This window comes from Nothobranchius furzeri, chromosome 8 (assembly GCF_043380555.1).
Source record: "Nothobranchius furzeri strain GRZ-AD chromosome 8, NfurGRZ-RIMD1, whole genome shotgun sequence".
Taxonomy (NCBI): domain Eukaryota; kingdom Metazoa; phylum Chordata; class Actinopteri; order Cyprinodontiformes; family Nothobranchiidae; genus Nothobranchius; species Nothobranchius furzeri.
The window spans coordinates 51,995,794-52,007,792 of NC_091748.1; positions in this window are offsets into that span (position 1 = coordinate 51,995,794).

The window sequence follows — 11,999 nt, forward strand, 5'->3', positions numbered from 1 at the left end:
CTTCCCCATTTTGTTTGGATTCACCAAAAGGGGGCGCTAAAGAGTCAAAAAGTTAGTTTGAGCTAAACGGCTTGATGGATTTCCACAGAACTTGGCACATATGTTAATCATTGGACCCTTAAGCTATATTTTGAAAATGATTAAAAAGTGGGCGTGGCTTATAGGCTTTAAAATTTTTTGCCCTTTAACTGATGAAAAATACATATTCTATACAGAAAGTTACAAATTATATCAGTCATAGTGACATCTACAATCACAGAAAAAAGTTTGAAGTTTGTCCAATAGTTGGCGCTGTTGTACCCCAAAAATGTTTTTGGCATTTTTCTCCTCAATATTTTAGTAAACAAGCAAATGGTCTCATCCAGTATGTTCATTGCCTCAGTCAAATTAAGATGAGTATTTTAAAAATGTTTTAAACTTATGCTAATTAGTAGAAATTTGCATAGTAAGTCAAACGTACTTTCGTTAACTCCTCCCGGCCGTCAAACCCAATCACATCACAACTTTGCCTGACAAGAGAGGAAGAGCGGCTGACCAAACGATCTGAAGGGATTTTGGATAATTTGCTTACTTTTTTAAATATGAATTTTTGAAATATTTTTTGGGGAATGAAAAAGTTTTTTTAGCATAACTTCAAAATATTTGGACATTTTTCAAAACTGTTCATAACAGTCAAACCTAAGGTCAATTCAAGTGTATGTCTTGATTTTCACCTTGATTAAACAATAGGGGGCGCTATAACTGGGACGAAATTATACTGCTGAACCGGCTAAATGGATCTGCACGAAACTTAGTGGTTGTCATCACTATAGAGTCTTAAGACTACATTATCAATATGGTAATGATTGATCAAAGTGGGCGTGGTTTATGATCATTTAAAATGTCAAATTTGAAAAATTTCCTAAAAATCATTATTTGCATGTAAGAGGCTAAGATTTCCAGATTGTGTTAACTGGATAGGCTAGAGCTTATGCCACGAAAGCCGCAGCTCCACATAGAGGTTTGCGCTTTATATTTATGAAAATACATTTTTAGGCTAGCAATTGTAGCGCAAATTCTATTCTCACAATCTTCTTGTAATTTGGCACAAAGTTCACTCTTAGGTGGTTTATGAAACAAAAAAAATGTCGTCTGGATTTGAGCTCCCCCTTGTGTTTAATTATAGGACATATTTTTGTCTAAAGCCACTAATGCAAATATTATTTTATTGTAAGAGAAGTTTAACAATTATGATCTTTACAAAAATATGAGCACAATAGACACATCACAGAGAAAATCTGGGAATATTTTGAGATTTTTGTACAAAAGCATTGATTTTTAATGAATTTTTTACTTTTTGCCAGTTTTTTGTATAGTTGGACAAAAAGTAACTATTTTTTGTTAGAAAGTTTTTCTTAGGTACAAAGTAAATAAAAAACATTTATAACATTCCACATGTGCCTATGGTGATCTGAGATTTTTCTATTAATTTTAGAAAGTAGCATTATTTTTTTATGAATATTTTAATTTTGACTGTGAGCCTTACAGTTATATTTACCGATTTTTCTTCAAAAAAGCTTTGAGTCTACTGATTTAAAAACAACATCATATTATTCAGCATGTTAACACTGCCATGTGAGAATATTTTGGTAATTTTATGATGATTTATGTATTTTTCATGATTTTTTAAAACATTTGGTCAGTAAGTCACAAAATGAAACTCATAGTTTTTGTTGAAAATCTTTTAAATCTAAAGACATTATCAAGTATTTATGTTATTTGTGATATTCTGTTGATGTATAGATTATTGTTTGATAATCTCACTCATTAAATCTTCACGTTCTTTAATAAGGAAACAGTGGAATTCCATTGTAATCACCATTGAGAAGTCAGCCATGCCTCTGAAAGATATGTGTATAGGCTTTAGAGGTTTGATGACGTATCCTGAGTGTTACTTTCATTGCTCCGGTTGAAGTGAGCTGACGGGACGCCGGCGGGAGAACGTGTTTTTGGGGCGGCACCGCGTGAGGACTGGCGAAGTTGAGGGCGGGGCGGGTGGGCGACTGGCGCTGGTGGCTTGGAACCCGTTGATAACTGCTTGCAGTTCTAGTTATTATTATTCTTCTCCGCTAAAGGTATATGGGCGCAAGAGCCTGAAAATGCCAGGGAAAATCTGACATGGCAGTCTGATAGAAAATCCTGACCGCTACTCAGATTCGAAAATTTGGACCCCGCGTTACCTAGGTGGCGCTATTGCAGAGGTCAACACGTTTCAGCTACTAGCTCCCAAACCGTAGGTCCTACAGTCAAAAACTTTATATGCACATGATCCTTCATTGATTCTCCATCTCTTTTGTATTGGCCACGCCCATTTCCGCCTAACTAGATTTTTTGCTAGATCGCAAAAAATGCAAAACTTAGTTTTAATCACCTATTCGACATTTTTCGTCGAATCAACTTCAAACTTCGTACATGTGATCTATGGACTAGGCTAAGTTGTTGTGATGAAGAAAAATGCAGAAATATTGAAAATTGGGCTAATGACACCATGTCAAAATCAGTGCGCTAGCTAGCACATGTGTTAATTGATGATATCTTCACCATTTCTCAAAATAAATTGATGAGACTCTAGAACCTTACAAAGTATGAGCGGTAAGTCCTATCTACCCCATTTTGTTTGGATTCACCAATAGGGGGCGCTAAAGAATCAAAAAGTTTGTTTCAGCTAAACGGCTTGATGGATTTCCACAGAACTTGGCACATATGTTAATCGTCGGACCCTTAAGCTATATTTTGAAAATGATTAAAAAGTGGGCGTGGCTTATAGGCTTTAAAAATTTTCGCCCTTTTACTCATGAAAAATACATATTCTATACAGAAAATTACAATTCATATCAGTCATCGTGACATCTACAATCACAGAAAATTTTTTGAATTTTGTCCAATAGGTGGCGCTCTGGTACCCCAAAAATATTTTTGGCATGTTTCTCCCCATTTCTTTTGTAAAAAAAACAAATGATCTATTCCAATGTGTTCTTTGAGTCAGTCAAATTTAGATGAGTAATTTAAAAAATGTTTTAAACTTATGCAAATTAGTAGAAATTTGCATAGTAAGTCCAACGTACTTTCGTTAACTCCTCCCGGCCGTCAAACTCAATCACATCAAAACTTTCCCTGACAAGAGAGGAGGAGCGGCTGACCAAAAGATGTGAAGGGATTTTCGATAATTTGCTTATTTTTTAAATATGATTTTTTTAAATAATTTTTTGGGAATGAAAAAGTTTTTTTAGCGTAACTTCAAGAGATTTTGACATTTTTCAAAGCTGTTCATAACAGTCATACCTAAGGTCAATTCAAGTGTATGTCCTGGTTTTCAACTTGATTAAACAATAGGGGGCGCTATAACTGGGAAGAAATTATACTGCTGAACCGGCTAAATTGATCGGCACGAAACTTAGTGGCTGTCATCACTATAAAGTCTTAAGACTACATTATCAATATGGTAATGATTGATCAAAGTGGGCGTGGTTTATGATCATTTAAAATTTCAAATTTGAAAAATTTCCTAAAAATCACTATTTGCATGTAAGAGGCTAAGATTTCCAGATTGTGTTAAATGAATAGGCTAGAGCTTATGTCACGAAAGCCGCAGCTCCACAAAGAGGTTTGCGCTTTATATTTACGAAAATACGTTTTTAGGCTAGCAATTGTAGCGCAAATTCTGTTCTCACAATCTTCTTGTAATTTGCCACAAAGTTCACTCTTAGGTGGGTTATGAAACAAAAAAATATGTCGTCTTGATTTGAGCTCCCCCTAGTGTTTAATTATAGGACATATTTTTGTCTACAGCCACTAATGCAAGTATTATTTTATTGTAAGTACAGTTTTACATTTATGACCCCAACAAAAATATAAGAAGAATTCTCACATCACAGAGGCAACCTGGGAATATTTTGAGATTTCTGTACAAAAGCGTATATTTTTAATGAATTTTTAACTTTTTACCAGTTTTTCTGTATATTTGGACAACAACGTAATTAATTTTTGTTAGAAAGCTTTTTAGGTATACAGTAAATATAAGCCATTTATAACATCCCACATGTACCTATGGTGATCTGAGATTTTTCTCCTAATTTTAGAAAGTAGCACTATTTTTTTATGAATATTTTTATTTTTGTTGTGACCTTTATAGTTATATTTCCCAATTTTTCTTCAAAAAAGCTTTGAGTCTACTGATTTAAAAACAACATCATATTATTCCGCATGTTAACACTGCCATGTGAGAATATTTTGGTAATTTTAGGATGATTTATGTATTTTTCATGATTTTTTAAAACATTTGTTCAGTAAGTCACAAAATGAAACTCATAGTTTTTGTTGAAAATCTTTTAAATCTAAAGACATTATCAAGTGTTTATGTTATTGGTAATATTCTGTTGATGTATAGATCATTGTTTGATAACCTCACTCATTAAATCTTCACGTTCTTTAATAAGGAAACAGTGGAATTCCATTGTAATCACGATTGAGGAGTCAGCCATGCCTCTGAAAGATATGTGTATAGGCTTTGCAGGTTTAATGACGTATCCTGAGTGTTACTTTCATTGCGCCGGTTGAAGTGAGCTGACGAACGCCGGCGGGAGAACGTGTTTTTGGGGCAGGACCGCGTGAGGACTGGCGAAGTGGAGGGCGGGGCCGGGTAGGCGACTGGCGCTGGGGGCTTGGAACCCGTTGATAACTGCTTGCAGTTCTAGTTATTATTATTCTTCTCCGCTAAAGGTATATGGGCGCAAGAGCCTGAAAATGCCAGGGAAAATCTGACATGGCAGTCTGATAGAAAATCCTGACCGCTACTCAGATTCGAAAATTTGGACCCCGCGTTACCTAGGTGGCGCTATTGCGGAGGTTAACACGTTTCAGCTACTAGCTCCCAAACCGTAGGTCCTACAGTCAAAAACTTTATATGTACATGATCCTTGGATGATTCCCCATCTTTTTTGTATTGGCCACGCCCATTTCCGCCTAACTAGATTTTTTGCTAGATCGCAAAAAATGCAAAACTTAGTTTTATTCACCTATTCGTCATTTTTCGTCGAATCAACTTCAAACTTCGTACATATGATCTATGGACTAAGATAAGTTGTTGTGATGCAGAAAAACGCAGAAATATTTAAAATTGGGCTAATGACACCTTGTCAAATTCAGTGTGCTAGCTAGCACATGTGCTAATTGATGATATCTTCACCATATCTCAAGATAAAGTGATGAGACTCTAGAATCTTATGAAGTATGAGCGGTAAGCCCTATCTTCCCTATTTTGTTTGGATTCACCAAAAGGGGGCGCTAAAGAGTCAAAAAGTTAGTTTGAGCTAAACGGCTTGATGGATTTCCACAGAACTTGGCACATATGTTAATCATTGGACCCTTAAGCTATATTTTGAAAATGATTAAAAAGTGGGCGTGGCTTATAGGCTTTAAAAAATTTTGCCCTTTAACTGATGAAAAATACATATTCTATACAGAAAGTTACAAATCATATCAGTCATAGTGACATCTACAATCACAGAAAGAAATTGGAATTATGTCCAATAGGTGGTGCTGTTGTACCCAAAAAATGGTTTTGGCATGTTTCTCCTCAATGTTTTAGTAAAAAAACAAATGTTCTCATCCAGTATGTTCATTGAGTCAGTCAAATTAAGATGAGTATTTTAAAAAAAAATTTAAACTTATGCTAATTAGTAGAAATTTGCATAGTATGTCAAACGTACTTTCGTTAACTCCTCCCGGCCGTCAAACTCAATCACATCACAACTTTCCCTGACAAGAGAGGAGGAGCGGCTGACCAAAAGTTGTGAAGGGATTTTTGATAATTTGCTTATTTGTTTTTATATGATTTTTTAAAATAATTTTTGGGGAATGAAAAAGTTTTTTTAGCATAACTTCACTAGATTTTGACATTTTTCAAAGATGTTCATAACAGTCATACCTAAGGTCAATTCAAGTGTATATCTTGATTTTCAGCTTGATTCAACAACAGGGGGCGCTATAACTAGGAAGAAATTATACTGCTGAACTGGCTTAATGGATCTGCACGAAACTTAGTGGTTGTCATCCCTATAGAGTCTTAAGACTACATTATCAATATGGTAATGATTGATCAAAGTGGGCGTGGTTTATGATCATTTAAAATTTCAAATTTGAAATAATTCCTAAAAATCACTATTTGCATGTAAGAGGCTAAGATTTCCAGATTGTGTTAACTGGATAGGCTAGAGCTTATGTCACGAAAGCCGCAGCTCCACGAAGAGGTTTGCGCTTTATATTTATGAAAATACATTTTTAGGCTAGCAATTTTAGCGCAAATTCTGTTCTCACAATCTTCTTGTAATTTGCCACAAAGTTCACTCTTAGGTGGTTTATGAAACAAAAAAAATGTCGTCTTGATTTGAGCTCCCCCTTGTGTTTAATTATAGGACATATTTTTGTCTACAGCCACTAATACAAATATTATTTTATTGTAAGAAAAGTTTAACAATTATGATCCTTACAAAAATATCAGCACAATAGACACATCACAGAGGCAATCTGGGAATATTTTGAGATTTTTGTACAAAAGCATAGATTTTTAATGAATTTTTAACTTTTTACCAGTTTTTCTGTATAGTTGGACAACAACGTAATTAATATTTGTTTTAGAAAGCTTTTTAGGTATACAGTAAATATAAGCCATTTACAACATTCCACATGTACCTATGGTGATCTGAGATTTTTCTCCTAATTTTAGAAAGTAGCACTATTTTTTTATGAATATTTTAATTTTTGTTGTGACCTTTATAGTTATATTTCCCAATTTTTCTTCAAAAAAGCTTTGAGTCTACTGATTTAAAAACAACATCATATTATTCCGCATGTTAACACTGCCATGTGAAAATATTTTGGTAATTTTATGATGATTTATGTATTTTTCATGATTTTTTAAAACATTTGGTCAGTAAGTCACAAAATGAAACTCATTGTTTTTGTTGAAAATCTTTTAAATCTAAAGACATTATCAAGTATTTATGTTATTTGTAATATTCTGTTGATGTATAGATCATTGTTTGATAATCTCACTCATTAAATCTTCACGTTCTTTAATAAGGAAACGGTGGAATTCCATTGTAATCACGATTGAGAAGTCAGCCATGCCTCTGAAAGATATGTGTATAGGCTTTGCAGGTTTAATGACGTATCCTGAGTGTTAATTTCATTGCGCCGGTTGAAGTGAGCTGACGGGACGCCGGCGGGAGAACGTGTTTTTGGGGCGGGACCGCGTGAGGACCGGCGAAGTTGAGGGCGGGGCGGGTGGGCGACTGGCGCTGGGGGCTTGGAACCCGTTGATAACTGCTTGCAGTTCTAGTTAGGGTTCCAAGCCCAAAGGGCAGGGAACCCTATTGTTTTTCTACGGATTTTTCATTATTTATTATTTATTATTTATTATTATTATTCTTCTCCGCTGTGTCTGTATGGGCGCAAGAGCCTGAAATTGCAAGGAAAAATCTGACATGGCAGTCTGATAGAAAATCCTGACCGCTACTCAGATTCGAAAATTTGGACCCCGGGTCACCTAGGTGGCGCTATTGCAGAGGTCAACACGTTTCAGCTACTAGCTCCCAAACCGTAGGTCCTACAGTCAAAAACTTTATATGCACATGATCCTTGATTGATTCTCCATCTTTTTTGTATTGGCCACGCCCATTTCCGCCTAACTAGATTTTTTGCTAGATCGCAAAAAATGCAAAACTTAGTTTTAATCACCTATTCGACATTTTTCGTCGAATCAACTTCAAACTTCGTACATGTGATCTATGGACTAGGCTAAGTTGTTGTGATGAAGAAAAATGCAGAAATATTGAAAATTGGGCTAATGACACCATGTCAAAATCAGTGCGCTAGCTAGCACATGTGTTAATTGATGATATCTTCACCATTTCTCAAAATAAATTGATGAGACTCTAGAACCTTACAAAGTATGAGCGGTAAGTCCTATCTACCCCATTTTGTTTGGATTCACCAATAGGGGGCGCTAAAGAGTCAAAAAGTTTGTTTCAGCTAAACGGCTTGATGGATTTCCACAGAACTTGGCACATATGTTAATCGTCGGACCCTTAAGCTATATTTTGAAAATGATTAAAAAGTGGGCGTGGCTTATAGGCTTTAAAAATTTTCGCCCTTTTACTCATGAAAAATACATATTCTATACAGAAAATTACAATTCATATCAGTCATCGTGACATCTACAATCACAGAAAATTTTTTGAATTTTGTCCAATAGGTGGCGCTCTGGTACCCCAAAAATATTTTTGGCATGTTTCTCCCCATTTCTTTTGTAAAAAAACAAATGATCTATTCCAATGTGTTCTTTGAGTCAGTCAAATTTAGATGAGTAATTTAAAAAATGTTTTAAACTTATGCAAATTAGTAGAAATTTGCATAGTAAGTCCAACGTACTTTCGTTAACTCCTCCCGGCCGTCAAACTCAATCACATCAAAACTTTCCCTGACAAGAGAGGAGGAGCGGCTGACCAAAAGATGTGAAGGGATTTTCGATAATTTGCTTATTTTTTTAAATATGATTTTTTTAAATAATTTTTTGGGAATGAAAAAGTTTTTTTAGCGTAACTTCAAGAGATTTTGACATTTTTCAAAGCTGTTCATAACAGTCATACCTAAGGTCAATTCAAGTGTATGTCCTGGTTTTCAACTTGATTAAACAATAGGGGGCGCTATAACTGGGAAGAAATTATACTGCTGAACCGGCTAAATGGATCGGCACGAAACTTAGTGGCTGTCATCACTATAAAGTCTTAAGACTACATTATCAATATGGTAATGATTGATCAAAGTGGGCGTGGTTTATGATCATTTAAAATTTCAAATTTGAAAAATTTCCTAAAAATCACTATTTGCATGTAAGAGGCTAAGATTTCCAGATTGTGTTAAATGAATAGGCTAGAGCTTATGTCACGAAAGCCGCAGCTCCACAAAGAGGTTTGCGCTTTATATTTACGAAAATACGTTTTTAGGCTAGCAATTGTAGCGCAAATTCTGTTCTCACAACCTTCTTGTAATTTGCTACAAAGTTCACTCTTAGGTGGTTTATGAAACAAAAAAAATGTCGTCTTGATATGAGCTCCCCCTTGTGTTTAATTTTAGGACATATTTTTGTCTACAGACATTGATGCAAATATTATTTTATTGTAAGTACAGTTTTACATTTATGACCCCAACAAAAATATAAGAAGAATTCTCACGTCACAGAGGCAACCTGGGAATATTTTGAGATTTCTGTACAAAAGCATAGATTTTTAATTAATTTTTAACTTTTTACCAGTTTTTCTGTATAGTTGGACAACAACGTAATTAATTTTTGTTAGAAAACTTTTTAGGTATACAGTAAATATAAGCCATTTATAACATCCCACATGTACCTATGGTGATCTGAGATTTTTCTCCTAATTTTAGAAAGTAGCACTATTTTTTTATAAATATTTTTATTTTTGTTGTGACCTTTATAGTTATATTTCCCAATTTTTCTTCAAAAAAGCTTTGAGTCAACTGATTTAAAAACAACATCATATTATTCCGCATGTTAACACTGCCATGTGAGAATATTTTGGTAATTTTAGGATGATTTATGTATTTTTCATGATTTTTTAAAACATTTGTTCAGTAAGTCACAAAATGAAACTCATAGTTTTTGTTGAAAATCTTTTAAATCTAAAGACATTATCAAGTGTTTATGTTATTGGTAATATTCTGTTGATGTATAGATCATTGTTTGATAACCTCACTCATTAAATCTTCACGTTCTTTAATAAGGAAACAGTGGAATTCCATTGTAATCACGATTGAGGAGTCAGCCATGCCTCTGAAAGATATGTGTATAGGCTTTGCAGGTTTAATGACGTATCCTGAGTGTTACTTTCATTGCGCCGGTTGAAGTGAGCTGACGAACGCCGGCGGGAGAACGTGTTTTTGGGGCAGGACCGCGTGAGGACTGGCGAAGTGGAGGGCGGGGCCGGGTAGGCGACTGGCGCTGGGGGCTTGGAACCCGTTGATAACTGCTTGCAGTTCTAGTTAGGGTTCCAAGCCCAAAGGGCAGGGAACCCTATTGTTTTTCTACGGATTTTTCATTATTTATTATTTATTATTTATTATTATTATTCTTCTCCGCTGTGTCTGTATGGGCGCAAGAGCCTGAAATTGCAAGGAAAAATCTGACATGGCAGTCTGATAGAAAATCCTGACCGCTACTCAGATTCGAAAATTTGGTCCCCGCGTCACCTAGGTGGCGCTATTGCGGAGGTCAACACGTTTCAGCTACTAGCTCCCAAACCGTAGGTCCTACAGTCAAAAACTTTATATGTACATGATCCTTGGATGATTCCCCATCTTTTTTGTATTGGCCACGCCCATTTCCGCCTAACTAGATTTTTTGCTAGATCGCAAAAAATGCAAAACTTAGTTTTAATCACCTATTCGTCATTTTTCGTCGAATCAACTTCAAACTTCGTACATATGATCTATGGACTAAGATAAGTTGTTGTGATGCAGAAAAATGCAGAAATATTGAAAATTGGGCTAATGACACCATGTCAAAATCAGTGCGCTAGCTAGCACATGTGCTAATTGATGATATCTTCACCATATCTCAAGATAAAGTGATGAGACTCTAGACCCTTATGAAGTATGAGCGGTAAGCCCTACCTTCCCCATTTTGTTTGGATTCACCAAAAGGGGGCGCTAAAGAGTCAAAAAGTTAGTTTGAGCTAAACGGCTTGATGGATTTCCACAGAACTTGGCACATATGTTAATCATTGGACCCTTAAGCTATATTTTGAAAATGATTAAAAAGTGGGCGTGGCTTATAGGCTTTAAAAATTTTTGCCCTTTAACTGATGAAAAATACATATTCTATACAGAAAGTTACAAATCATATCAGTCATAGTGACATCTACAATCACAGAAAAAAGTTTGAAGTTTGTCCAATAGTTGGCGCTGTTGTACCCCAAAAATGTTTTTGGCATGTTTCTCCTCAATATTTTAGTAAACAAGCAAATGGTCTCATCCAGTATGTTCATTGACTCAGTCAAATTAAGATGAGTATTTTAAAAAATGTTTTAAACTTATGCTAATTAGTAAAAATTTGCATAGTAAGTCAAACGTACTTTCGTTAACTCCTCCCGGCCGTCAAACCCAATCACATCACAACTTTGCCTGACAAGAGAGGAGGAGCGGCTGACCAAACGATCTGAAGGGATTTTGGATAATTTTCTTACTTTTTTAAATATGAATTTTTTAAATATTTTTTTGGGAATGAAAAAGTTTTTTTAGCATAACTTCAAAATATTTGGACATTTTTCAAAGCTGTTCATAACAGTCAAACCTAACGTCAATTCAAGTGTATGTCTTAATTTTCACCTTGATTAAACAATAGGGGGCGCTATAAATAGCAATACATTATACTGCTGACCTGGTTAAATGGATCTGCACGAAACTTAGTGGTTGTCATCATTGTAGAGTCTTAAGACTACATTATCAATATGGTAATGATTGATCAATGTGGGCGTGGTTTATGATCATTTAAAATTTCAAATTTGAAAAATTTCCTAAAAATCATTATTTTCATGTAAGAAGCTACGTTTTCCAGATTATGTTAACTGGATAGCCATGAGCTTAGATATTGAAAACCGCAGCTCCACGAAGATGTTTGCGCTTTAAATTTACAAAAATACATTTTTAGGCTAGCAATTGTAGCGCAAATTCTGTTCTCACAATCTTCTTGTAATTTGCCACAAAGTTCACTCTTAGGTGGTTTATGAAAGAAAAAAAATGTCGTATTGATTTGAGCTCCCCCTTGTGTTTAATTGTAGGACATATTTTTGTCTACAGCCACTAATGCAAATATTATTTTATTGTAAGTACAGTTTTACATTTATGACCCCAACAAAAATATAAGAAGAATTCTCACATCACAG